General features: G+C 43.4%; 1 long non-coding RNA gene across 1 annotated transcript; it reads right to left on the reverse strand.

The window, feature by feature from the left end:
- Window positions 1-12,393: 12,393 nt before the first annotated feature.
- Window positions 12,394-27,273, reverse strand: LOC148003298 (uncharacterized). The gene is made up of 4 exons (XR_015629308.1): window positions 27,153-27,273; window positions 24,912-25,063; window positions 19,585-19,702; window positions 12,394-14,494 (listed from the first exon to the last, which is right to left on the reverse strand). It is a non-coding gene; the product is annotated as an uncharacterized LOC148003298 (long non-coding RNA).
- Between the last annotated feature and the right edge of the window lie 646 nt (window positions 27,274-27,919).

A 27,919-nucleotide genomic window follows, 5' to 3' on the forward strand; every position in this document is an offset into this window, starting at 1 on the left:
ATGAATATCCTTTTAAACCATGATTTTTATTTAAATCTGAAAAAGCACAGGAGATGGTCAAACAGTCAGTGCTTCACATCTGTAAGCAAGACTACATTCTGGTCGTGTGAGCCTCAGTTACACGGATAATCCAGGTCTGTTCTGTGAATAAAGCTTGTATTATCTTCAAGGAGGTTTTAGATGTCATAATGAATAGAAATTTGAAGACCAAAGACACAAATCAAGAAATTTGTTCTCAGATACAGGTTACCCAAGGTGCAGCCATTTTGTGAATATTTATATTCATGTGAATCCTACCTCACATACCTTAGTTATCTGAGTTCATTACAGATTCTTTTAGACAGAAAATGTAACTGTAGTACTATAAGGATGGCTACAATATCTAATACTTACACAGGCATTTTTTCTGTTTTTTGTTTGTTTGTTTGTTTTCTTTTGTTTTGTTTTTTAATATGAGATTGCTCATGAAACAGAGTGCGCAGCACAAAGGACCTGTTAGCCATGGGAATCCCAATTTCCAGTTACACCTTGTCTCCCTTGGATGTTCCAGAATTGTTCCTTGGTGTTTCTAGTGTCCCTCCCTCCCTTCCCACTTTCCAGAACTTTCAAAATGAGCTCTCAACTTTCGACTGACTCACCCACCCACCTTAATAATCTACCTTTGTCCATTGCCACCTACCACTGCCCACAAAGCCTGGAAGACCTACTTGCTGCTTCCCTTGACCTCTTAATACTTCCCCATCTCTGTGCTCTGCCACAATGAGCACAGAATTCAGTTGTGACCACAGGGCCTTTGCATATGCATCTTCCAGAAACAAGAGCACTACTTCTGTCCCTCCTCCTGATAATGATGCTTACCCTTAGCTTCCCAGCTCAAAGGTCTCTCCCTAGGTATGGCACTGATATTTCAGTACGTTCAAGTAGATAGAAAATGTTTCTTCTTTATGCATCAATATTCTAGTGAGAGTGTCACAGTAATGTGTAAATGTGCAGCATGACAGAGGCCTTGGCTTGTGTGCTAAGAAGAGAAAGAGGCAGCAAAGGAGGGGTAACCTTGGTGTAGGTGTGGAGTAAGGAAAGGGTGTCAGGGTAGAGCAGTGGAGGTGGGATTGATACTTGGGACAGGTGGACAGGAAACATCTCTCAGCTAAGCAGCATTTGATTGCAGCTGGAAAGAAGAGAGAAATCAAGGGTTTTATGAGGCAAACCCAGCAGGCAGTGTGAGGTTAAGCCCAAAGTCCTGGCAGCCACTGTTCTTCCTGGAAGAACAAGAGGCCAGCTATAGAGCAGGCTGAGCTGAGCAGTGAGCACCACACTGGAGGAGCTGAGGTCTGGAGGCAGTGGGTTGCCTGACGTGGAGGCTGGGTGCTATCCAAAGTAGTTTCCTGTGCAGAAGGAAGAGGGTAATGGGTGGGTCTGAAGGGATGAGATTCAGGATTCAAAGTATATTTCTGAAGAAGGAGTCGGGCTGTTCTATGGGTCACAGCCAACAGTAGGCTCTGAGAGCCCGTGGGAACACGCAGTCCAAGAGTAAGGACTGGTGGAGAAGTGAGGGGTTTCTAGGTTTTCACTGAGGATGGGCTTCTTGGAGCCCTCTCTGGCCTGGGTCAGGCCCATTGTGTCCCTGCCTCAGATATCCTTGAGCTCAGGGGTGTGTGTTCTTTGTGTGATTTTGAGATAAGAAATGTTGCAGCTGTTGCTGGTCTTTCTGACAGAAAGAGGAATGAGATGGTCGAGGACAAGGAGGCTCCCTCTTCGGTCCTGCTTGGAAGGGCTACGACAAGGCTGGAGGGACACACACAGTGCAAATGGACAGAGTCACTGCTGGGTTTGCCCAGGTTAACGAGTGGGAAGACAGGAGGACCCCTCGAGCCACACTCATGTTCTGTGCCACTGGGCCAAGGCCCAGAGGACAAAGACACGGCGCTTTCATGTTGGGTTCTCATAACAAAGAAGAGCTTGGCCTGGGGCAAGATCTGAGAGGTCTGTGAGGGCCTGAGAAGAAATGGGATCACAGTGTGTGAGGACAGAGGTTTCACAAGGCATGTGGGACAGATCCCAGAAGCAGCACACGTCCCTAACTGTGTCTGCAATTCCATGGAACATTCCACTTCCCAGTTTTGTCTTCTGCTGGCTCTGTGGCTACTGAGCACTTGAAATGTGGCTCTGTGGCCTAGAAATGAAAATTTGATTTTAGTTTTTGTTTTTTGTTTTTTTTTTTGTTTTTTGTTTTTTGTTTTTGTTTTTGTTTTTGTTTTAACTTTGACTGGACTTAAATGTAAAAATCCAATGTTGCTAGTGATTGGTGCTGGGCACAGAAGCAGGAGATTTAGGCCCAAGACCAGTGTTCTTTGTCCCATACAGCAGGGAAACTGAATTGTGTCCAGGAAGTTCCTGGAATCACCAAGAGGCCCAGACCCAGGAGCTGTCCTCACAGGAGCTAGGATAGGAAGGTAGAGACGGAGACCCACTGCCCACTGCACCCTTGGCTTCACCCAGTTAAGACCACCACTCCCCCTGCCTTTAACACAACTGCTGGGTAATAATGGTAGCTGAATAGACACTGCCCTGAAAACACAAACACAAGCACAAACAGAAATGCCTAAAGAGTCGTGTTAGCAAAGAAGGATTCTGATAACAGGCTAACAGAAAGTCCACGCAAGAGTAATGGCTAGGTTTACATACTTAGTACCCAGTACCATGTGACTTTTAGGATTTGTTTTGTTGTTTTGTTTTGAAACAGGGTCTCATAAAACCAGGAAGATCTCATGGGTAGCCTTGAGTTTCTGATCCTTCCTGCCTCTTCCCCTGGGATTTCAGGCACACCTGATTTTAGAGTTCCTGGGTTTCAGAGCAGTTTATCAACTGAGCTATACCCTAGCCAGCCATAGACATCTTAAATGGAAATTCAATGACAGCTCAGAAAAACAGCAAGAGTGGCTAAAGCTGCCCTGTAATTCTTCCTTGGCGCTGCTGGGGCCAGCATGCTAGAGGCTCGAACTTCTTTAGAAAGCCACACTGTCATTTTGATACTACATGGCAACAGATCCCTGTCTCAGCAGGTGAACTGGCTTGTGCTCGGTGGTACAGTGTGTAAGTAGCACCTTTAAACAGAGGCTTCCTGTATGAGTTATGGTTCTCTAGAGTAACAGAATCATAGAGAGAGTCTTTATCATCTATCATCTTTCTATCTATCTATCTATCTATCTATCTATCTATCTATCTATCATATATATGTATGTATATGCATACATATATGTATAATACACATATCATTATATATGTATATATTGTTATATATAATTATCTATGCATATATATGTATTTTATGTATATTATATGTGTGTTATAATATACACATGTATTATATCATATGTGTGTGCATATATATTATACATGTATATCATATGCATATATTATATGTATATATTGCATATATATGATTTATCAGAATTACTTACAGGCTACAGTCCAGCTAATCCAACAACAGCTGGCTGTGAACAGAATGTCCAAGAATCCAGTTGTTGCTTAGTCCACAAGGCTGGATGTCTCATCATATCTGGTCTTCAGTATACACTGCAATCCTGAGGAAGGAGGTTCCAATACCAGTGAAGGAATGGGTAAGCTAGCAAGGTGAGGGCAAGCAACCAAAGAGCAGAAGCCTACTCTGTCTCTGTCTTTTATGTAGACTTCCAGCAGAAGGTTTGGCCCAGATTAAAGGTTTTCCCATCTCAAGATCTGCATTAAAGATGTGTTTCTTCCTCAAAGGTCTGGACTAGAAGTATACTCACCCACTTCAAACCAAGCAAAAAATCTCCCATAGATGTACCCTCCATGTCTGGATTATAGTTCACTCTGGATGTCGTCAAGTTGACCACCAATAACAGCCATTATGCTCATCAAAGCAAGAGGCTCAAGGAACCCCACTCCATCCCAACCCCAGCACATTAAACACACAGGGGCCCTCACTACTTGACCAGACCCCTGTGCTGTGTAGCCCATGGTACAGAGGGGCAGTGAGCCGTCAGTTCCCTGAGAACCTTCCCCATCTGTGGCTAGTCAAGACTTGGGCAATATTACTTCTCTGTGGCTCAGCTTCAGGGTGAGAAGGGCCTGCTGATGACACCAAAGGTTTCTGTGAGAACGGCCAGCTACTGGGCCCTGGCCGGTGCTCCTCAGGCACCAACTTCTGCCTCTGCTATTCCTGTGTCCTGGCAACTCCTGAGAAACGTGCATGAGGATGTGATTCCAGGGGGCAGTCAATCATCATTTTTTGGATTGATTTTTTTAAAAAAAATATTTAAAGTACTTTATTTAACCGTGTGGCTAGTATTCAATCCACAGTGGTGCTTGGTATTGTCACTTTAGGAAGTTTGAGCCTTAATCATGTCTTATGGGAAGAAGGGCATTAGAGGTGTGAAGTTCTTGGCACTTAAAGCTCCAGAATCCAGCTGTTACTAATGCAGATACTCACACAGGGTAGTATGTATAAATATTGGAAATTTAAGCCCATTAACCTCTAGCACTTGGTCAAATAGGTCAAATTTTACAAGAAGGTTCCCTGAGTGGGTTAATAGGTGTCCTTACATAAATTTGGGAAAGCTGGGGTCAAGTTAAGTGGATTACTGCTATCTGTCCAGAGGTCTACCTTCTTTCTAGCTGGATGCCTTTCTGATCCCTAACCTAGCACATTCTGATTCTTTCAAGGTTTCCTAAGGTCAGTAGTGGAGTTTGCTATGGACAGAGTGGTGTAGTTCCATTCCCTGTGTAATGACTTGTAAATGTCACGTGGGGCTGCAGCTGGGACTGTTCTCTTTGCCTTTCTGGAACCAGCTGGTGAGTTTTCGTATGTCCTCATGTGACCCATCTGGATGCTGCCTGACACTAGAGTTTGCAAAATTCCTCAAGGTGGAAAACCACTAGCCATTGTGCTGGGAGGAACCCTCGTCTGGGACCCATGACAACCTAGGTCAGAAAGACAAAGGCCAGGCCCTGGAGTGTGTGCAGGGAGGAAAGGAAGGAGGAGACAGCAGCACAGCTAAGGCTGTGAAGAGATGGGGCAAGGGAAGCACTGTGAGTCGGAGAGGACTCAGAAAGGGAACTGAGGACTGACTATGGTGACTGGAGCTACACACAATGTATCTTTTCTCCCACACCAAAACATACACCCCAAAAATATGGGAAGCTCAAAACCAAAGCAATATTCTTGCTTTGAGTTGATGCAAGCAGAACCCAGAAAGTGGGGGAACCCCACAACATTAGGGTAGGGTCTCTCCAAGGATGAGGCTGGAGACCCAGCTTCAAGAATCTGTGAATGACAGCTAAATGATGGCCTGTCTCTTGAAAGATCTTACTTCCGATTTGGCTGACTTAGTGCCATTGTGTGCCTGGTTTTCTTCCACTGTAACAAACTTTATGGCCTGTGACATCATCCCTCTCAAGTCCTGTGACGATTGGATCCAATGGGACAGGAAGGAAGTCAGGAGCCACTTTACTTTGAAGGCTTGCTTCCCTGAAGGAGTGTGGCGTGTTGCTGGACATCCAGTAGGGCAGCTCTCTTCCCATGTAGACAGTGTGGCCCCAGGTGAGTCCTAGATGTCTCTAAGCCAAGGGGAGCACACTTGTTTAAGCAGTCCTACAGTGCTCACCGAAGACAGCAGTTGAGCACTGGGCATTGCTTACATGAGTCTGGTCCCAGCAAATTTCTCAGGGCAGTTGCTGCATTAGAACACAGTCACTAGCCCAGAGGGCTCAAACTCATGTGTTAGTGACACTCGGGCAGGCAACAAATACTATTTGCCTATGTTCAAGTCTTACATTGCTGGAGTAGAAGATTTAAATTTATATATTGAGAATATGAGAAGCATCAATATAAAAATGTAATGTATTATTCATTCATCTGTCCATTCATTTTTTCACTCGCCCATTCAATCATTCTGGCATAGTGGATTACTGCTATCTGTCCCAGAGGTCTACCTTCTTTCATGCCCAGCGCTGTGGTAAACACAGGGAATGGAACCGTGAATAGATTGGCCATGATCCCTACACGTTAATCAGATAGGTAAGCAAACACAAATACAATACATGAATGTCAAATGTAGTGGAGGCTACTCAAGTTTAGGAGATTAAAATTAACATTCCCCCTATCTTGTACCCCCAGCAGCTCCCTCAGTTTAAAAATAGCTGAGAGACTGACTGGCACAGTAGTCAAAAAGTTGGGAATAAACAGACTGCTTTCATGACTGACAAGAATGTACCTGGAGGATGGCTCTCAGAGCTGCAAAGCCTGGGGTCGGGTAGACAACTGTAGGCCAGCATCTCCTTAGGAAGGTCTCTCTTCCAAACCCAGGGGAGACAAGGGGATGTCTCCCTCTACCAAGGGTGAAACAAGAGTTCCAAGTATTCTGTTCTACCAAAGGAGAACTGCTTAGAGCCTGTGGGATGAAGACTGGGGGTATTTGCTGTTGTGGCAAGCCTGGACCCAGAGAAAGATTACACTTCACCTAGACTCTGTGTACACGAGACACTTGATACCCAACAACTCGGTTCTTTCCAGGTTATGATGTTTAAGAAAATGGCTCCCCTCCTCCCGCAAGAGCAAGAGACCCAATGTTGATAATTACTATTCAACTGTGGAGATTAGAGGCAGCAAGACACAGAGATGCAGGAATTACAAAATCCCAGGGTGCATAGTCAGGTTTGCAAACTCACATTGAACTGCATGTCCAAGTTTTATTGGGGACCATAGGGGGTCGGGAGCTGGGTGTGTTGGCTCATGCCCTTAACCTTAGCACTTGGAGGCAGAGGCAGGCAGATCTCTGAGTTTGGGGCCAGCTTGGTGAAGTAGGATGCTGCCATAGGAGGCAGTGACCTGAAGATGGACAAATGACACAGACTCCAGTCCTGTTTTAGAGGTAGGTAGTCTCTTAGAGACAGTGATGTGCTGGGTATGGGAGCATCTAGGGTCACGGGCAGCTGGCCTGAGCAAGTCACTGGGTGGACTGAGATGTTAGTGTGATAGTGTCAGAGAAGGACAATGAAGTCAGCCTTACCATTGCATTTTTGCTGTCCTGGTATGATGTCATGTTTGTTCTACTGCCTATCTACTGACGTTGATGTAATCTACTCTTGAATAGAGACAGGGACCTTGGGTGCTGCCAGACAACAGCATCCACAGCACATGGCTGGTGTTTCTGTGGCTCAAATACAGCAGGTGACTGAGAGAACTATGTAAAGACCTGGAGATTGGTAGACCAGGCAAGTTGGTCCAGAGGTGGGAGGGGCACTGGTCCGATTATGTGACCCTATGCAAATCCCTTAACTTTGTGATTAAATGTTATAATGAATATAATCTGTCACAGCACATGGCTGGTGCAAACTTCCTGTAAATTACAAACATGGAAAATCTTTTTTGTGATATTCAAGAATTATTGTGGACTGGTGCGTATGTGTGAATCTGTTTATATGTGTGTGCGCATGTGTGTGCATGTGTTTGTGTGTGCCTATGTGTGTGTATATGTGTGCATGTGTATGTGTACATGTCTACATGTATTCTTGTGTATGTGTATATGTATGTGGTGTGTGTGCAGGTGTCCATGTGTATATATGTGTGTGTCTATATGTGTGCATGTGTGCTTGTATGCTTGTGTCTGTGTGTGTGTTTGTGTGTCTGTGCATGTGTGTGTGTGTGTGTGTGATACATGAATAGCAGTGTCTCTTTTCCTCTCCTTGTGATCAACTCTGTAAGCACATAGGTTATTGTGTCCTTCCCACTCTGCCCTGAAGACACAGAGCAGGCTGCAGGCTGTCCCTGTCTGTCCAGCTGTCCATTCACAGGCTCACTCACTATACCCATCTTCATCTCTGGTCCTCCTATGGTAAGTATAGAACTTGTGGTCCAGCTCTTCTACTCTCTTTGACCTCTTCCCCATCGCTTGGAGGTCAGCAGCAATGTGGAACCCACTCCTAGTCCTTCCTGGGCTTCTCTTTGAGCTGATGCCCCAAGCCACTGTGCTGGGAAGCCAGCCCAGAATGCACCCTGGGGTGGGTGTGGCTGGACCAGAAGAAAGCTTCCTTGAATAGTGGGAAGACCAGGTGCTGTCTTTCCCAGCATTTACATGGCTAAGGTTGTAATCCCTGGTGTGAGGTCATTTGAGGGAAAGTTGACAAGGTAAAGAGGGTGGGGCTCTGAGATCTCATGGTGGGACTAGTGGCCTGATTTTAAATATATATTTCTTTGTGAACCTAGCCTTTCACAGCTGAACTATCTTTCCAGCTCTATGCTTAACCAAGAAGCTGTTTGTAATTAATGCCCACTGTCAAAGGGAAATTCAGGTTTCTCCAGTGGAGTGTCACTGGGCATGTCAACCACACTTAAGAGCAGGTTCAGAGTAGTTGTCCAACACAAAACAAACTCAATGTTTCCATAGTTCCTGTTTTATTTTGGCAATTTTTGTCTTGGTTTTGTTTGTTTTGATTTTCATCTTTTTGGGTGTTTCTTTTTGTTTTTCAGAGAGAGAGAGAGAGAGAGAGAGAGAGAGAATACAAAGTTGGGTGAGTAGGAAGGTGGAGAGGATCTAGGGAGGGGAAACATGATCAAAGTATATTGTATAAAAATAGTTAAAATACAATAAAATAGAGATTGTGAACATACTACACACACAAACCATACCAAACACCCACACTGTACATTTATACATATACCACACACATACACATACATACTACACATTGTATATTTATGTATACCATACATACTTCACACATTTATATATACCATACTCTATACATTTATACATATCATACAGGACCCATTTACACTCACCACATATAAACACATATACACTCCACAAAATACTCTATACACACACACACACACACACACACACACAGAGAGAGAGAGAGAGAGAGAGAGAGAGAGAGAGAGAGAGAGAGAGAGATGGGGGAAGGCCCACAGAGAGCACAGTCCTCTGTAAGCCAGAGAGAGAGACCTTGCCAGAAACTACGTGAACTAGAAGCTCTGTTACAGGAGTCCACCAGAGATGACCACTCCGACACAGTCTATAGCCAATGAAAGTCATTATTTCAGCTGCCTGGGACTATACCCAGGTGTTTGGGACTCAATTGTAGCCCTGAGCATTTAGAACAAGGAACTTTAAAAGGCAAGACTACATCCTGCTATCTCGCTCTACAATTTCACAGGGAGGTTTGCATAATCAGACGGTTTAACAAAAACTAAGATAGTTAGCTGGGACAATTTCACCTTGGGTCCAAAATAGAGTTGGGTAATTTTCCTCAGGATTCTCTATCAAGATCAAACGCTAGTTAAACCTACAATGGCCCCAGCAAGGATACAAGATGGAGGAACCCCTGCAGTGCCTTGCCCTGTCATGGCTCAACCTTGGCTTTCTTTCCAAGAGCTCTAAGAAATAACTATAAGAGAATAAATTTCTGTCATTTGAGTAATTTAGCTTATAATGTTTCACATGGTGGACAAGCCAGCTATGCAGGTGTGACTATTTTTTTTATAAAAGTAGTTAGGCACACATTTGCAAAAATCTTAACACCAGAGCAAAATTCCTTGCTGGTCACTACCTGAGAGCGAACTTTTTGAATCCTTAAGGTAGGCCAACACAAGCCCATGATCATAAGCTTTGGAGTATAAAACTTACTCCAAACTTATTGTGTGTTTCTTTGCTCTCTTGTTTTTCACCTCCTAAACACACACACTAAGGGTCAACCTTGAAAAGATGTCACAAATGCTGTGCGTGTGTGAGGAAGGAGAAGAGAGAGAGAGGTTGCAGGGAAATCGGTGAAGCTGTCTTCAGCAGCCATAATGCTTCACTGTGGCTGTGTAGCCTGCTGGGTGGTGATCACGTGGTGCCTTTCTTCATCAACGCCTATGGGAAAGTGATGTCGCCTAGCCTGCCCATGGGAAACCTGGCTCTGACACTGGGTGTAAAGTGACTCAGGCTGCTATTAACAATTTCTCTTGGCAGAGTGAAAAGCCCTGCTCAAAAGGGGAATGTGTTTTACCATAAAGATGAATCCAGGGTTGGCCTCAGGCAGGACAGTGGCCAGAGGGATTGGGGACAATCTCCCCTTAGTCCTTTCCTAAGTGGTTTTCCTGCACTGGTTTTATTCTCACTTATATTCTGGCCCTATCTGGGCTCCCTGCAGTTGGTGGGAAAGTGGGAAAGGCTGACTGCAGCTCTCTAAGATCTGACGTCATCAGGAATCATGGTTAAGCGAAGAGAGAGCTTCGACTTCCCTGAAACTGCATATAAGATACAAGCTCCCAGAAAAGAATCGGATGGTATGCTTGGACCGCAGATGTCCAGTTGGACAGATGCTCATGACTGGAGCAATGAGTACTTGGACTTGTAGGCTTAGGGACTGCATGGGAGAGGAGCGCAATGCTGCTGAGCAAAGCAAGCCGATTGAAGGAAGATGAATAAAGCAGGCAGTCAAAGAACTCCTACTGCTCAGTTAGCTGTTGCAGGTACAAGCAGGGTTTTCCAGGTGTGGAGAAGCAGAAACACAGATAGGCCCCGAACCTGAAACAAACAAGTTTTATGAAGCTGCACTTAGAAGCCCAGCAGATGCCATTCCTGCCCTGAGCATGGTTGTAAGCCCATGTCCTGAGCAAGAGAGATTTTAGTGAGTTAGGAGTTTTGTTGGGGCGAGACCCCAGACCATGCTGCCATTCTGTCTTTTGGACTTACTAAGCCAGATCATGTAGTAGAATAAAAATGTCTATATTTGGGCTAGCAGTTGCCATTTGTCCAAATATTGAGACCAAATTTGAACTGAAAGGTGGAGGAGTCATCAGTCTCAGTGATCCTTATTTGAGCTCCTTTAAGTTAGCCCTCAAACAGCCAGAGGAGTTTCTTTTGGTACAGAAAATTTGGAACCCATGGCTGGGTTCAGAGTTCAAGATCCTGTTTTGTTGAGCGCCATCTATGTCTAGAATGACCAACTGCACCTGGAATGTAAGGGGGTCGGGGGAGGGGCCGTCCCCAACCTATTCCATTCTAGGGTTGAGGAAGGGCCAGTGGAGACTGTCAGAGCTTTCAGCTGAAGGAATAACTCAAAACCAGTGGAAAGTCTCCAGAGCCTTTGGCCGAGTGGGCCTTAAGAGAGCTCCAGTGGGCTCCGACGGGTGAAAAGAAGAGGCTGCAGGAGGGAAATGGGAGGCCCTGCTGGGGGCCCTTTTGGGCCTGGGGTGGGGAGCATGTGAGAGCCAAGGAGGCTGGTCCGTGGGTGGGTTTCACCCACCAGTAGGCTCAGATTTCCTCTGCTGGTTCTTCAGCCTCATGTGTTAGATAATTTGAAAAGCAGCTTTGAAGAGCAAGGGGCAGAAAGAGTCTTGTTCTGACCTTAGACAGAACCATGCTTATTCAATGCAAAGGGGCATCTTGTCACCTAGAGGAAGGATGGATGTGTCTCTTAGAGGGGCAGAAATGTGTGTACATGAATTTCCATAGTATGCGAAGGAAGAGTGCTGTCTTCCATCAGGAAGCTATCAAAACCTGAGTGAAATCAAGGATCCATTTGTTAAACTCATAGCCAGACATCAGCATATGATTGACTACGGAAAAGAGAAATATCATATGATTGATTGTCCAGAATGTCCCAGGATGTCATTTTGATATCCTGAATAATTCTCTAAGCTTGTCAGTTTGACCACAGGGTATTTGGTGGTCTTCTTTAATCAGGGAACATGAGTGGTTATGACATATGACATATGACAGACATGAGAAGTACTATTCTAGAAAGATAGTGTTACCAGGAAGTGACTCATTAATGAGAAATAGTTGTCCAAATGCCATCTTATAAGATTAAGTATATAATCTGATGACTGTTAAAGAGCATATATATTGATCATTTTAATGCTGGTCATACTTTCCCTCGGGTGTTTAACACAATGTAGGTGACTGAAATTGATCTTTCTTTTTCCTTCTGTCTAGGCCAGTTGAAGATTTGTCCTCAGGGGTTATTTGGGATTGAGAAGAGATTCTGGCTATTCTAGGATTTTGTTGGGGTGTTTGTTTTGCTTTTTACCATTTAGTCCATCTATGTGAGGTTAAGTCAAAGGTCTTGTTTGACCATTGTTTTATTTGGAAATGTAGAGGAATTTCTTACCTCTTTGTTGACCTTTGTCCTACAGATTGGACCCTGGTTGGAGTCCACCCAGTGGCATCTCTGTGGCCTCCCTGAACAAGAGCATGGTTGACTTTTCACACTTACAGGACATTTAGAGATGGCCCACAGCTCCTTGGGACTTAGTTGAACTTGGAGGACAAGGGGGAGAATATTTCTCCTTTAGTTCCTGTGAGCACATTATTATAAGTCTTCAAGTATAGTTTTTGAGTAGCCAGAGCATCAGTTGTACCAGTTTGTTATTTATAATTTATTGGTAATGTTTAGGTAAACTTTGAGCAGATATTACACACTTTAACAAAAAAAACAAAAATAACAACAACAAAAAAAAAAACCTCCATTAGGCACACCCGACCCTAGAGCCTGTGGGTCTGTCTGTAGTAAGGACTACTATCTCTAAGGAGATCTGGGTGATCCTACAAGTAAAAGAAAAGCTGGACTTGGGGATTTCACAGAGCTTTTCTTGTTGTTTACAGAACACATGAAAGATAGTATTACAATTAAGAACTGTCTGCCAGCAGATGGAGACAGATACAGAGACTCACAGCCTAACCTCAGGCAGAGCTCAGGGAATGTGTAGAAGAGTTGGATAGAATTGAGTGAGCCTGAGGGGTCAAGGATGCCACAAGAAGGTATAGAGTCAACTAACCTGGGCCCATGGGAGCTCACAGAGACTGGACCACCAACTAAAGAGCATGCATGGACTGAACCGAGGCCCCTACACATTTGGAGCAGAAGTACAGCTTAATCTTCAATGTGGATCCCCTAACAATTGGAGCAGGGGCTGTCTCTGACTTTGTTGCCTACCATTGAATCCTCTTCTCCTAACTGGACTGCCTGGTTGGGCCTCAGTGGGAAAGGATGTGTTTAGTCCTGTGGGACTCGATGTCCCAGAGCTGGATGGCACCCAAGTGGGGCTTGTCTCCCCTAATGAGAAGGGGAATGATGGGGGAGGGATTTTTAAAGGTGGGGCTGAGAGGAAAGGAGGGAGAGGGACTGTGATCAGTATGTGATCAGTGATTCACTAAGGTGAATAAATACATTAATGAAAAAATAAAATAAAAGGTAAGGAGTAGGGCGAAGAAGAATTGTCTGCCAGCTTAATGGACATACCTTTCAACCCTTTTAGGGTTTAGAATGATTTCTTACTTTGATGTATCAGTGGTCTTCAAAAGAAATCCAGATGAGTTCCAAAATGTTAAGAGTCTTGGGGTCTTGATTGAGGTAATTTTCTATGCCAGTTGAAGAATTAAAAGGCAGGGAAAATCTCAAGGGCAACAAATGACTATTGGATGTAGAAATCGAAAACACTGCAGACAAAGTCAGCAATTGAAGAATGGTGTTTATGTTGAGGGTGTGTGTGTGTGTGTGTGTGTGTGTGTGTGTGTGTGTGTGTGTGTGTAACACAGCAGGTACAAAGAGAAAAAAGACCCTTTACAAAGCAGAGAAGGGACTCTGGAAGCTGAAAAAGCCAATCTCTTCTACGGTGTTTTCAAGTCTCTGAAAAGTTTTCCTCCCCTAATTTAAGGTTGGTCAGTTTATTGGCCTGCAATTGTTGTTTAACAGGCTCCTATCTGGCCTTGAACTTGTTGAGAAAGTCCATCAGCAGGGGTTCTGCTGGTAGGAGACAAAAGACTGCAAAGCCTTTGTCTGAAGCTGCCAGGCTTTTGTCTTAAGTCTGGAGAGAGGAGGAAGCTGACCATTTTGGAATACCCCCCTTACTACTCAGTCATGGCCCTCTCCCTATCTGTTTTTCTACGAGGGAAATACCAAACGTTTCCAGAGCATCTAAGTTCATTTATATTCCTATTAGTCATTTCTCAGTTTTATACATCCTTACCAATATTGTTACTGTCTATTATTTTGGCCATTTTCTGAGGGATGTTATGGCGTCTGGCATGTGTATATGTCTGTATGAATTTTTTTGTTGTGGTGCTGGGGATGGAACCCAGGGCTTCACAAATGTTAGGCAAATGCTCTACCACTGAACTTCATCCCGGGCCTTTTGCTATACATTTGATTTCATTTTTCTAGTGACTAGTGTAGGTTTAAATTTTTTGCAACCTACTTTAAATAAGGGTTCGACCTCTCCCCAGCCCACTACCCAGCAGAGGTGTGGAAGAGAAAAGTTATTAGAACATAGGTGAAGTGGGCTTGTCCAGCAATAGTTCTTTGGGGGTGAGCTTGATCTTCTTGGGCAGCTGTTCAGTCCCATAGCAAACACCAAATATGATACAGCAGCTGCAGACCAGTCCTCCAAGCAGGCAGACACCAGGCAGCTGCAGTTCGATCAAGAAAACTCCAGGTTGGCCAGCCAGCCTGAGGTGAGGCCCTGGAAGTGGCAAAGTACCTCATGACTGTCATTAGCAAAAGATAAGGAGGTAGAACAAACCAAACTCATGCTCAGTGCTCATCTCCCATTGTCTGTGGGGTCATATAACTCTTATCAAGCGCCTTTCACGTGTCTGCTATATACAAACACCATTATGTGTCAGCTTCACGAAAACAGACTTTCAAATGTCTGCTTTAGAAAGACATCCGTTCACCTGTGTGCCCCAGCAAAACATCATTTGACATAACTGACTTTCCAAAGAACTAGAGGTTTCCACTTCCGACTAGTGGTGTGAACCATTTTTTCTGGAACTGATTGGCCACTTATATGTCTTTGGGAAAAATATCTATCCAAATCCTTAGTACATTTTAAATTTAGTTTGCTTTGTTATTGTTGTTGGTATGGGAATTCTTCATATTCTTTAAGTATAAATAGTGCTTCGCATTCTATAGATTGTCTTTGAATGTATGAATGGACTACACTTCATGGTACAATTAAAGCAGAAGGTTTTTATCGCAGCTATGACAGGGACAAGAGATCGATTCTTGGCCTTTTGGCTAAGATCAAGGCGGAGGAGATGGAGTGGGGGAGAAGGAGGTGGAGAATAGCAGGATTAAAAGGAGAATTAGTATCTATAGAGAGTTAGGGCAGCGGAGGAGGTGGGAAGGGCTAGTGTGCTAGCATGGACTGGGAAATGTGTGATGAGTACTATACTGAAGGAGCCTGAAGGCCAGCAGGACGTTGGTGTGCTGACAGATACTACAGGTAGCCACTTGTCCCTCTGCCTTTGATAGACAGCGATCAGTTTCACACTTCCTGAGGAATGCTGACCATTATCTAACCACAAGAAACCCTCCTACAGTCCAAGCTGAGCTCGTGCTTGGATATTTGGACTGCCTTTTGGAGTCAGGGAAATTGGAGTTTCCTTTGGACCTGACATTGAACTTTATTTTAAACATGAATACAGCCAAGTCTTGTTTATCTATTTTGCTTTTGATACTGCACTTTTGGAGTCAGAGATAGGAAAGTTGCCACATATAATGTCATGAAAATTTACACCTATGTTTTAATTCGTGCTTTTTATAATGTTAGTTCTTTACTTTTTATAACTTATAAAAAGATGTATTTATTTCATGAGCACACTGTAGCTGTCCTCAGACACACCAGAAGAGGGCATCGGATCCCATTACAGATGGTTGTGAGCCACCATGTGGCTGCTGGGATTGAACTCAGGGCCTCTGGAAGAGCAGTCGGTGCTCTAACCACTGAGCCATCTCTCCAGCCCATAACTTTAGCTCTTAAACTTTGACTCAATTACTTGTTCTAAGTTAATTATTTGTTTAAAATGTGAAGTATAGGTTTGCACAGTAAGCAAGTTGACTTCATCCAAAAAGATGGCGTCTTCTCTCAGGTTGGTAGTCTGTGCCATCTATAATGGGAGTCTCGTATTTCAGTAGAAGCTGACCACACTAAAAAGGCTAATCATGTGGTTCCAAGCGGAGTCTGACCATTGCAGACAAACAACCACGTAAACCAGGCCGGGGAGCACAAGCCATATGGTTCAGTTGATGTAGAGACCAGCTTCCGCCATTTGACCAATTAGTCAGCCTTGTGCGTGTAATAAAAACTTAGTACAGACTCTGAAAACAGGAGGTTACGCTCTTGCCTGTGTGTGCTCTGTGATTGTCGCTCATTAGTGCCTGGAGGTGGGCATGTGCATTTACAGGAAGAAGCAGCAAAAACGTCTTTGGAACCTCCTCAGGAAGGCTGTCCTATGGTTCCTGCTTCGGCTGGATCTGCACACTTTCTCCATGATAAACACTGTGATTCAGTGATTATAGTGAATTGTAAGATAGCAAGTTGTGAATGTGGGAGGTGGATTGGGGGAAGACTCTGAACTTGTAGGAGGTACCAGAAGTTAGGTGTCTCATGGGTCTTGTTCTTTCTAATCTTGTAGTTGGCTTTGAAAGACGACAGGTGGTGGCAGAAGCAGGATTTGTGGGCCCAACCCTGACTTGTTAGAGCACGCTAGTGGGAAAAAGATACACGACCAGGCTGGTTTGGGAAACTTTGATTTCTGGGTGGATGCAGAGTTACTTGTTATGTGGAGGTACAGTTTTCTGTGTCAGTTACTAGGAGAGATTTCCAGGGCAATTTGGAAATGATACACCATATTCCTAAGGAGCTATCTCATTGCCTGCGAAGGAAATGAAGAGGAAAAAGAAAGAAATGGGATGTACAGTCTCTTAGATAGTTTTATCTGTCATAGCTGGTGGATTTAAAGGAAAATGCTAGGGTCAATGCTGATGCTGGCTAAGCCTTAGTCTCTAGCTAGTTTTATGTACATTTTAGTTAAAATATTACATCACCCCTTCCCTTCCCTTTCCTTCCTCCAGCTCCTCACATGCCCACTTGGTCCCTCTCAAATTCATACCCTCCATCTCTTTAATCGAGATTATCATATATATATGATATATCATATATATCATAATATTATAATCATATGTATCATATGTTATGTCATAGATGATATATATGCATATATGATGCATAGAACACACATAAATATATAAGTACAAGCAGCAGAATTGTTTTCTGTTACTTGTATGAATGTTTTCAGGGATGACCACCTGGTATTGGATAACCACCAATTAGGGTTCTTGTCAATGAGGAGGACTTTTTCTCCCACTCTCAGCATTCCTTAGCTGTCTGTAGTTCCTTGTCTAAGGTTGGTGCCTTGTAAGGTTTCCCACGTCCATATTAGCATGTCTATTGGTCCATTAGCTTGTGGAACATCCTAACAAAGGACACAGTTGAAATTAAACTAAGAGAAAGAAGGGTCAATGTAAGTCTTCATATTGGCCAACCTTAGGCCCGTTCTGGTCTAAGAACTTCAGGGCCTGTTCCAAAGAAAAATGCTCTGTTCAACCCATTGTGAAGAAGCATAGGATAAGCAAAGAGGAAAATTAATGGTAAAAATCATCCAGGCAAGGTCAAAGGACATTATTAATAAATGGGATGCATAAAGAAACATGACTGAGGCCAAAATCAAAGCCACAGTGCTATACCTTAGAAGCCAGCTAGACAGAGGCCGCCTTCCAGGTCTCCATACTGAAAGGCTCTAAGCAAATTAGGTTAGTTGTTGGTGTTAGGGAAAGAGTCAAGGGACCACCAGATCCCAAGAGTACATGAGCCTTCTAACTAGGGCACACCTCACCCTGTGATGAGCAGGGTAAGTAGTAAGAAGGCTGGAGAATCATGTTACTAGACCAAGTTGCATAATAGGAGTCCACATATTCAAAAAAACTAAATCCATTTAAACTATTTGAAACAATTAGGTTTCATTCAGATATAAGCAAGAATAACAGGAGATCACGGTATACCCAAGCTCACCCTAGCTCTTTCTATTGATTGCATAATGGAGATACTAGTTGTTTCCTGTGGCTTTGTCTGTAGTGTAACCATGGATACAAAGGTGGAGCAGCCTGAGCCAAGAGTGGAGCTAAGTCACAGTTTGGGAGGGAGTGACAATTGCGGACTTCCTCCTTTTCTGTTTTTTGTTTATCTCTTTCTTTCTTTCCTTCTTTCTTTCTTCCTCTCTTTCTTTCTTTCTTTCTTTCATTCTCTACTACTACCTTGGGGAATGTTTCATTGTAGGATGCAACCACCACTGTAGAGAACAGTCGGCAAGCACACCCACTGTCCACCTTGTGGTTTATATGATTGTGAAAGAGCAGTGTGTCTCTACTAGGGCAATCATTTTCCTCCAGATACATCGAACAAGATCTAGAGCTATTTTGTCACAGCTAATGTGGGAGTTGGGCAGCAATAGGTCAGTATGTAAACACCAGGACAGCTTTAAAGAACCTACAGTCCATGGGCAGTCTCCTGCCCCTCCAACAAGTACATTTCCAGTTTTCATTTTCAAGAGTGAAAAGTTTAATACCTTCCCCCACCTCTGTTATATTGCAGATCTATATATCCAGGGTAAAAACCAAACTATACAAACAAAACCAATGTCTCTCTAGCTGGGTTTCATGCACAAATAAAAAATATCAGTTAGAGTATCCTCACACCTACTCATTCTTTGTAACTGACAGTGTATTTGCAGAACACCTTCATTGCAAAACCAACTGTTTAAGAGTGAAAAATACATTTCTTGAAATATAATGTCAACATGCTAATTAGAGTCCTTCTTCAACTGTAGAAACTAAGTCCCTTGGGCCATGATGTGCTCCTCCACCAACTAAGGAAGTATAATTTTGGGTCTTACTTGTGGGTGCTGTTACTGGTAGGTGGTAGGATACTATTTTAAAAAATGATACAGAAGCCCAGTAAAGGCATAGAGGGAATCATTAAAATAGTAAAAATCTAACCATACAAGCAAATTCAGGGATCCAACCCAGTGTTTCTCTTCTTTCCAAGATAGGAGGACTAGAAAAGGAAAATCTACAGTTGCCAAGACAGGGAGAGCCAGGTGGTCTCCAGGCTGTCATCCACAAGTCACCTGACTCTTTATCCTGCTCATCACAGAATGAAGTCTACCCAGTTAGGTTCATGTACTCCTGGGACCTGTAGTCAAGCATGGAATACTGTTCTTATAGTTCTATTTTATGGGGAAATTTGGCCCAGAGGAAAATAGAGATATTGTCTGAGTCTACTGGGCAAGATCTGATTCTGAATCCCTTAATGTTGGAAGTGATGCCCTTGAAACCCTCCATTATTGGTGTTACTATTATGGTTAGCATTAAGTATGACTGAGTTCATGGGAAATCCCCAGCCAGCTGCAGAAGACTAATACAAATGTGGTGGTCAAGATGAATAATGATATGATAAAGCTCTGACCTTGCTGAGAAATACATCTGATGTCAAGATGCCCAATGTGATGACTGGAACATTTCTGAAAAACCAACATCCTGCTGACTAATAGATATGACAAACCTGTAACATTTCTGACATCCTGTTGACATCATCTGACCACACCAATACTGTGTCCTTGGCCTGTGTAAATGTTTCACACTCCCCCCCCCCTCCCTCTGTTACCCCTGTTATGGTATAAATTCAGCCTTGGGAAAAAATAAAATTGTCACCTTGATCAGACTCTTGTCTTGGCGTCCTTCTTCTCGTCTCTTGTCCCCCATTCTCTTCCAGGTACTCAGCACCCATTGTTGACACTTTAAGTCTGATTCTTAGATGAAGATTGTTGACCTTGGAGATAGGGAAAATAATACCATGAATATTTCAAAATATTTCTCATCCCTCTATCCCTAATTTTGGATTTAGATGTTCTTACATTCAGTTTGTTAATTAATGACTGCAGTGAGCAGAGCCTGCCTCAGGACCTCAGTAGTGGGTAGGAAAGAAACAGGTGTGTCTGTCTCTCACAAAGTACATGGAAGAGAAGGAGGTCAGAGAGGTGGACTGTTAAAGCTGATCTGTGGTGAAATTCAGGAAACACAGATGTCACAATGTTAACTATTTTAAGGATACAGTGGTATCAAGCGACTAAATGCTACTGTGAAACCATCACCACCATCATCCCTAAAATGTGCACCACCTCCAACACAGACTTTCTATTAGTTAAAGAGTAACTCAGTGCCTTTCCTCCAGAGCTCCTGATCCACTCACTTACCTTTTATGGATTTGCCTGTTGTAGTCACTCATACATGTGGAATCATGAAACATTTGTTCTGTATCTAACTTATATCACTTATTTACCCATGTTGTGGTTTCATTACATTAGTTATGAGCATTAGTTAACAAATATCTTAATTATGTTTTTACGTATTTACTCTATGTGCCGGTGTTTGTGTGTCTGGGTCTGTGTGGTGTGTGTACATGTGTGTATGTGTGTATATCAGAAGACAACTAAAGAGAGTTAGCCTCCTCTTTCTACCACGTGGGTATCAGGGATCAAATTCGGACTGTCATGCTTAGCAGTAGATGCCCTTACCTGATGGGCTGTAAACCCTTAAGGTCCTGTGTTCAGTTCTCCTTGGCATAAATGTAGAAATAGAATTGCTGGTAATTTCTGTGTTTAATATTTCTGTGGGGGGTGTGGAGTGGAAATGATTATGGTGCGCTTTTCCATGAGGTGGTATGATGGTTAATCTCAGTTGTCAACCTGATAAACGCAGAATCACCTGGGAGATTGCCCCTGGGCGGTGCCTGTGGAGGATTCTGTGATTGTGCATCATGTCTAGAACAGATCGTGGAGCACATGAAGAGGTGTAAAAGAGCTGATGTCCTGTGTCTTCGCTCTCTGTTTCCTGACTGCGGCTGTGATGTGGCCAGCTGCTCTAAGCCCCTGCTGCTGAGCCTTCTCTAATCATGGACATAACCTTGAACTCTGGACCCTTAAGTTGCTTTTGTTGGGTATTTTTACCATAGCAAAAGGAAAAGCCACCAAGATAGATGATTTCTTTTCTTTTTTTTTTTTTTGCATTTATTTTTATCTTGAAAACCAGTCTGTAATATTCATGCTCCTATAGAACAAACAGAACATTTCATAATTTCTACAGCTGAGACCACATGACTTGGGCCAATTATTATGTTCCCTAAAATAATTTTTGCCTGGTAGAAGTTGGGCAATATAGAGGTAACCTGTCTCCTGTGAATCTTTTATTTTAACACAAAAATCATGTCCCAGCTTCCTGGGTCTCTCATTCCCTCTAGGGAGGAAAACTTGAATAGAATTGTTCATTGACTCAGCCCACTCAGCCACCTAATGCGGGTGAGTCACAAACCTTTCTTTTCCAATATCCATTTATACTTTATTATCATGTGCAAATGCTATAGATGTTTGCTAGGCATCTCCAAACTTCCTTAAACGACTCATGGGTTTATAAATACTTTGGCTATGATATTTTACTTCTAACAAGTATTTCCTCATGACTTTTCAAAACCTATTCAAGTCATATACTTTAAAAAGAAGATCATTCTTTTTCTTGGATGAGAGAGATAGTTCAGTTGGTAGACTGCTTACCTTACAAGAATGAAGACAACCTGATTTTGATTCCTTAAATTCACATAATAAAGTCAGATGTGGTGGTGCATGCTTTTAACACCAGGATAGGGAAAGGGAGGCAAGAGAATCACTGCATGCCACTGCTGGTCTACGATCTGCTCACCTCAGGGCAGGGATGGCAGCTCAGGTGGCAAAATGTCTTGGGGAAGGGGGAGTGTTGACTGTACTTATCCAGTCATAGCCAGTTGGGTGCTGTGCTTCAGGGAAGACACAATGAGGGTGGGACTGAGGGGTTTCTCTGATACTCCAACATCCAGATGCTGCTGGGAGTCTTGGAACAGCCTAGAATGGAGTCAGGGGTCCTGCAGGCTGAGGACAGCATCTAGCCTGGGGCAGGAGGGTGGGTTGGGATGGGGGAAGGGGGTTTCCGGCTTAGCTGCAGGGATTGTCCTTAGCTTGTTGGTGGTTGTCTCGGAGTGCAGGTGAGCCTTCTTCAGGAGATTTAGTGTGGTTCTATAGCCCTTTCCCAGGCTGCCCTGGTGGATCTTGATGAAAGACAGTCCATAGTTCTAAACTGTTTATTCATTGTTCATGGCAGAAAAATGGATCCATGTCCTACTTCTCAGGGTGGACTCAAGATTAAATACCTTTTGAACGGAGGAACATGTGGAAGGGAAGCTTATTGGCTAAGTCCTCAGGGCCTATAGGTACCTCATCAACACGGAGAACTCTGTTCTGGGCCTACAAGACCACGGACCATGTTTCCTTGTGTGCGGAGTGAGGCACATGTTCCAGGCCAGGAATCTGCCACCTAAGTCTCAGGTGTGTGCCCACCAACTCTCCGGCTCTCAACCTGCTCTACCTCAGCAAACTTCCTGGCGTTGTTTACCATCCCACATTCCACTAGCCACCAGACTAGCTAATTCTGGATTTCCAAACAAATGAGAAAACATTTGGTAAATGGCTCCTGAGAAACAACAGTCAATGCTGTCCTAGAAACAATTGTCACACACACACACACACACACACACACACACACTCATACTTTTCTCTTTTTTGTGAGCAAAGGTTTTACCAAGATTAACTCTCAGGAGATTTTATAACAATTCTTTGATTAATTTTCATTTAACAACAGAGAAATCAATATTTGGATTCTTTTGTTCCCATTTTATAACTAGACCTTATTTTTTAATTAGGAATACTGATGATGCTTAATATAAACCATTACATATTTCCTTGTTTCCTTTCTTACTTTGTATTTAAGGTATGTGATAATGTGTGTGTGTGTTTATGAGAGACCCCATATCTTGATGTGTACTTGTCCATTCTTTCACAAAGATAGTTTAAAGTGGTGAAAGTGTGGCCAAGTACTTATATGGTTAAGAAATAAGAGGAGCATTAGGAAAAGTGTTAGTGACAGAGCACTAGGCCACACCCACTGCTGTCACCCATCTTGCATTGTCCACATGTGCGTTTCACTGAAGGAGCAATCCCTTTCTCCCAGGATGGTAACATTTTTCCATGCCATCTTCCGATAACAGAAGGATGTAGTTCGTTTCTACCTTATTTCCTACTCTCTCAAAATATGACAATGTGACAGCTGAGTGGGAAAGGAGCTGGAGGGTTGGTCCCAAGGGTCTCAGCCAGAGTGTCTTCCTTCAACCCACCCTTGTGATTCATGGTTCCTCCTGGCTTTAAATGACCTTCGGAAGGATATTAGGTAACTTTCAAAGCTAGGTGATATGAGAAGGGATAGCATCTTCCTGACTCTCCCAAAATTCCTTGACCTAGTACGATGCTGTAAGGAATCTAAGTGGCTACATGGAGAGGTCATACATGGCTGTTTAGCAGATAGTTCCAGCTGAGGTCCACCTTAATGGCAGTCAGCCAGGGTCAGCTGCTGACCTGAGAGGAGCACAGGTTGCTCTTACCCTCTAGACTTAGACCTTCTCCAGTGACCTGATGGAGCTGACAGACAAATTGCAGACTAATGAGCTAATACCTGTTCTTACTTTAAGATAATTGACCTAGTGGTACAAGTGAGTCCTCACTGCACAAAGCTTCCTGCACGTGCTGCATGGTCCCACTGCACAGACGTCCCACTCAGCTCTTTCCACCATATAATAATTAGATACTGTGTTATGACCAATCAGCCTTTCCTGCCTGTAAACCCCACCTACCCAACCCACCCCCCAGAAAACCTCTGAGGAAAGTCACACAGCCTGTGGCCAGATTACAGGTTCGGCTTCCTTTTGCCTGAGAAGAACTTGCCAGTTGGTGTTTGGAATTCCTCTTCATGTAAATGAAGCATCCCAGCCCTAGCCAATAACATAGACCTACCCTGGAAATCCCTACCCACTCCCCAAGATCTATACAGCCCTTGGCCACTCCAATACAGTTGATTTGTCTCACTGCAGCTGATTCTGGAGGTCCTCATGTGGTCTAAACTCTGCCCCCTAAAGACTGGATAATATTTCAGTGTGCGGACACAGTGCATCACAACCCTTTCCATTTGGGGTAAGTCCAACTCATTCATTCTTTCATTTAAGCAGGGCCCCAATAAGTAGACTAGGCTTGTCTCAAACTGGTAGTGGTCCTCCTGCCTTTGCCTCTTGTGTGTTTAAAGAAAACAGTCATGTGCCACAACGGCTGTCTCTGACTTTTTCATTCCACTGCCTTATCCTTTTGTTGCCATATAAGAAATTGCCATACGAAATTACAAATGTTAAGTCAAGGAGACTTGTGCGTCTGTATTCTAAGTTTTATCTCCATTTTGAGTTTTATTGCATACATTGCTATATGATAAGAGAAAAGGGTCCAGCTTCACTCTTTTGCCTATGGTAGATCCAGCCTTCTGAGCCCCATTGTTGGATGGTGTTAGACATCCATGGAAAGGATGATTTCCTGGCTGTAGATTATTTCATAGCATGCTAGTATTTACTCCTCATTCTCCTGTAGTGCTGGAGAAATGCGTATCATTTACTCCCTGCCCAGACCTTTCTTTAGAGAACCCATCCACCTCACAGCTCCAGGAAAGGCAATCCCTTGACTCTTGGATGTAGTCGACTACTTCATGGAGACCTACTCAGGTAACGCTGACTTATCATACTTTACTCTGGATATGTGTTACCCACAAAGATCAATTATGAATCCCATTAGCTCTCAAGGGTGGCACTGTGGGAGATAGAGTGTTTGGTGTGGGGCTCTAGTGGAAGGTCTTTAAGTCACTGGGGGAATAACCCAAGAATAAGATCTTTTTCTCAAAAGTCCCATTGATGTATAGACAGAGTTGGTATAAAAGCCTGAGTTTGGCTTCACCTGAGTTCCCTCCCCTCCCCTCTCCATCCTCCTCCCCCTTCCTCTTCTTTTCTCCTTCCCTGTCTCTTTGCTGCTGCTTCCTTAAACAAGATATATCATTCGTCTCCCCATGCATCACATTTTGATACTCACCATGAGGTCCTCAGTCAGAATTGGCAGGTGGCCTTTACCAATTTAACAATAGCAAAGGGTTAATGAAAGCTCTTCTTTCTCAGGGAAAGCAGCAGGCACTGTGTATGTTGATGGCTGCCTTAATAAAAGATTAACTGATGTGTGGCCAGGAGCTGTGTAGAAAGAAGTTTGACAGTGGCAGGAAATTTGAGAGTTGATGATGCTATAGTGAACTTTGTATAAAGGGAACTGAGGAATTCTGCCATAAATAAACAGAGAAAAGATAGGTGGATTAAACACCAACTGTGGAGAAGTGATTGTTAACTTTCCAGCTTCTCTGAGCCCTTATTTCCTCTCAGTTCTCTGGAATTGTTTTGGGTAGACGTTTTCTCTTCTGCAAACAGTCTTTCCCTGAAGGAGAGAGACCTTGCATTTGTTAGGAAAGATTATTTCTTATATTACTTGTTGATGAAAAGAAATTGTTACTTTTAATAGAACTAAGTCTATTATCACGGTATTTGATTTGGGACCCTTTGTATCTTAATTTTTCTCCTTACTTCAGGGTTATGAATCTATAGTCCCAAATCATCTCCTAAATTGTTTAAATCCTTGTCTTTCATGTTTACATATTTGCTTGATGTAGAATTGATTTCATTGTGTACAGGGGAACATGTTTGTTACAGTATAGATTACCCACAATCCCATCTGTAGCTCCCTGGTTTGGTTTTTGACTTAGGCCTTACATCTATCTAGCTCCTAGTATGTGCAGCTCTCTCTCTAGTTTCTTCTTTCTGTTCTACTGACATTTGCATATTCTTTTGTGTATATCATGCTGACTTAACACTTGTATCACTATTGATGAATAGATTTATCTGGTAATAAGCCCCTCCCCCTTTGTTTCCTTTTGAGACCTCCTTTGCACTCCACCATAGACCAACTACAGGCTGAGGTAAGTGCCTGTCTCCCAATCACAACCTCATGACCATTTCTTACCTTCAGCCTTCCACATACATTTTTCAGAACAAAATTGTTGACATGAAACAAAAGCTTATTATAATTTGTATCAAAGCCATTCTAGTGTAGCAGAGAGAGAACAGACATTTTCACAACATTGAGTCACCTGGCATCCCACAAATCATGAGCCATCATAGTTTTATCTTGTAAATCCATTTCACAGAAGTTTGGAGGTTCTCTCCATCTGGCGTTGCTTGCCTTCAGTAGATTTATCTCTAGGTGCCAAGTGATTTCTAGACTTTTAAAAATGGTGCCTCTTAAGAATTGTGTGTTCTACTTGTGCTAATGTGGGGAGATCCATTTAGCTTTTTCATATTTCTTTGGGTCTTATCTTTTTTGTTTGTTTTTGAGATGGGGGAAGGGGGAGGTTCTCAGTATAAATCTCTGCCTGGCCTGGACTTGCTGTAGAGACCAGGCTACCCTCAAAAATCACAGAGGCCTGCCTGCCTCTGCCTTCCAAGTTCTGGGATTAAAGACCTATGCCACCATGCCTGGCCTATGTTTTGTCTCCCTCCCTCCCTCTCCTCCTTCTTTTTAATGTAGTGAACTTCCTCAGCTCTTTCACTCACATTTTTGTGTGAACTCTCTGGCTCTTTGATCTGACCACATAGACTTCACACCAATTTTAAATGAGCGACTATTTTGTTCTACCGTACCCTACTCTTACGCTTTCATTTCTTTGCCATCTACTGGTTATAACCTCTAACATTAGTTGAGCACAAGAATTGCTTTCATTCCATTTTTGCTCAAAGTTGTGTTGGTACCATGTTTTGTAGATGCTTAGCCCAGGGAGTGGCACTATTGGGAGGTGTGGCCTTGTTGGAGTAGGTGTGTCACTGAGGCTGTGGGATTTAATACCCTAGGCAAAGCAAGTCTTCTTCTAGCAGCCTTCAGATGAAGATGGAGAACTCTCAGCTCCTCCAGCTCCATGTCTGTCTGGACGCTGCCATGTTCCTGCCTTGAGGATAATGGCCTGAACCTCTGAAACTATAAGGCAGCCTCAATTAAATGTTACTCTTATAAGAGTTGCCTTGGTCATGGTGTCTGTTCACAGCAGTAAAACCCTAACTAAGACAGTTCAGCTCAGAAATGGGAATCATCACATAAGAAATGAGTGTTTAAAAGCTACCTGCTACACCCTCCCAAGAGCAAGTTCTTCAGTGTTTTTCTAATCTCTTATTTAATTTTTGTAGCCACTTGTATCAGTTTCCTGCTTTTCAAGAAAAGAAAATTTCAAGTCATACAAACCAGATGTACTCACGATGACAGTCTGAACACTGCTGACACCCCCAAGTCTCCTTGTTCCACTTGAGGCAGACCCTCTTGGATGCTGTCAGTCCCCTCAGTGTCTCTGAAGGCATGTCACTTTGCTTATGCGTGTGAGTGCCTTTCTTCATACACATCACAACATACCCACGCCTCTGCTCCTTTTTTACTCACTGGCATACACCCTCTGGCTCAGAGATTCTCAAAATAGCCTGTCTGTCCTGGTACAGCTGTCTCCTGAGATTATTTATTGTGCGTGTGTTTGCATGTGTGCACATCCATGCTCATGATTACCCATGCATGTACACGTTCGCTCTGGTGTCTGCAGGAGTCAGTTCTTACTTCTGTGTGAGTCCTGGGGATCGTACGCTCGCCATCTGACTCAGAGATTTTCTGACATCCTTTGTCCTGGTTCTCCTCAGCCTGCTTCATCTGTGCTTGCAAATGGACAGAGGGTTGCTTACTAAGGCTTTGCACTTTTCCTTTCCTGGCACAGTTCTGGGTTTCTCTCCTGCAGGGAGGTGGCGTGCATTTGTAAGATCTCTGCAGCCCTGGGGACAGCTTCAGCAATATCATAGCAAAAGCAGCTTTCATCAGCAGGTGTCTGAAGCCCAGGGCCTGAGATTTCCTGGCTAATTCCTGATTTCAAACAAGGGAGTGATTTCTGCCTGTTTGCTTTGCTTGGTCTGGTCAGCAGAGACCGATTAATTGTTGAATTGAACAAATAAAAGCTTTCTGTAAAGTTTTTG

Source organism: Rattus norvegicus, chromosome 9 (genome assembly GCF_021556685.1).
Source record: "Rattus norvegicus strain SHRSP/BbbUtx chromosome 9, alternate assembly SHRSP_T2T, whole genome shotgun sequence".
Classification (NCBI taxonomy): domain Eukaryota; kingdom Metazoa; phylum Chordata; class Mammalia; order Rodentia; family Muridae; genus Rattus; species Rattus norvegicus.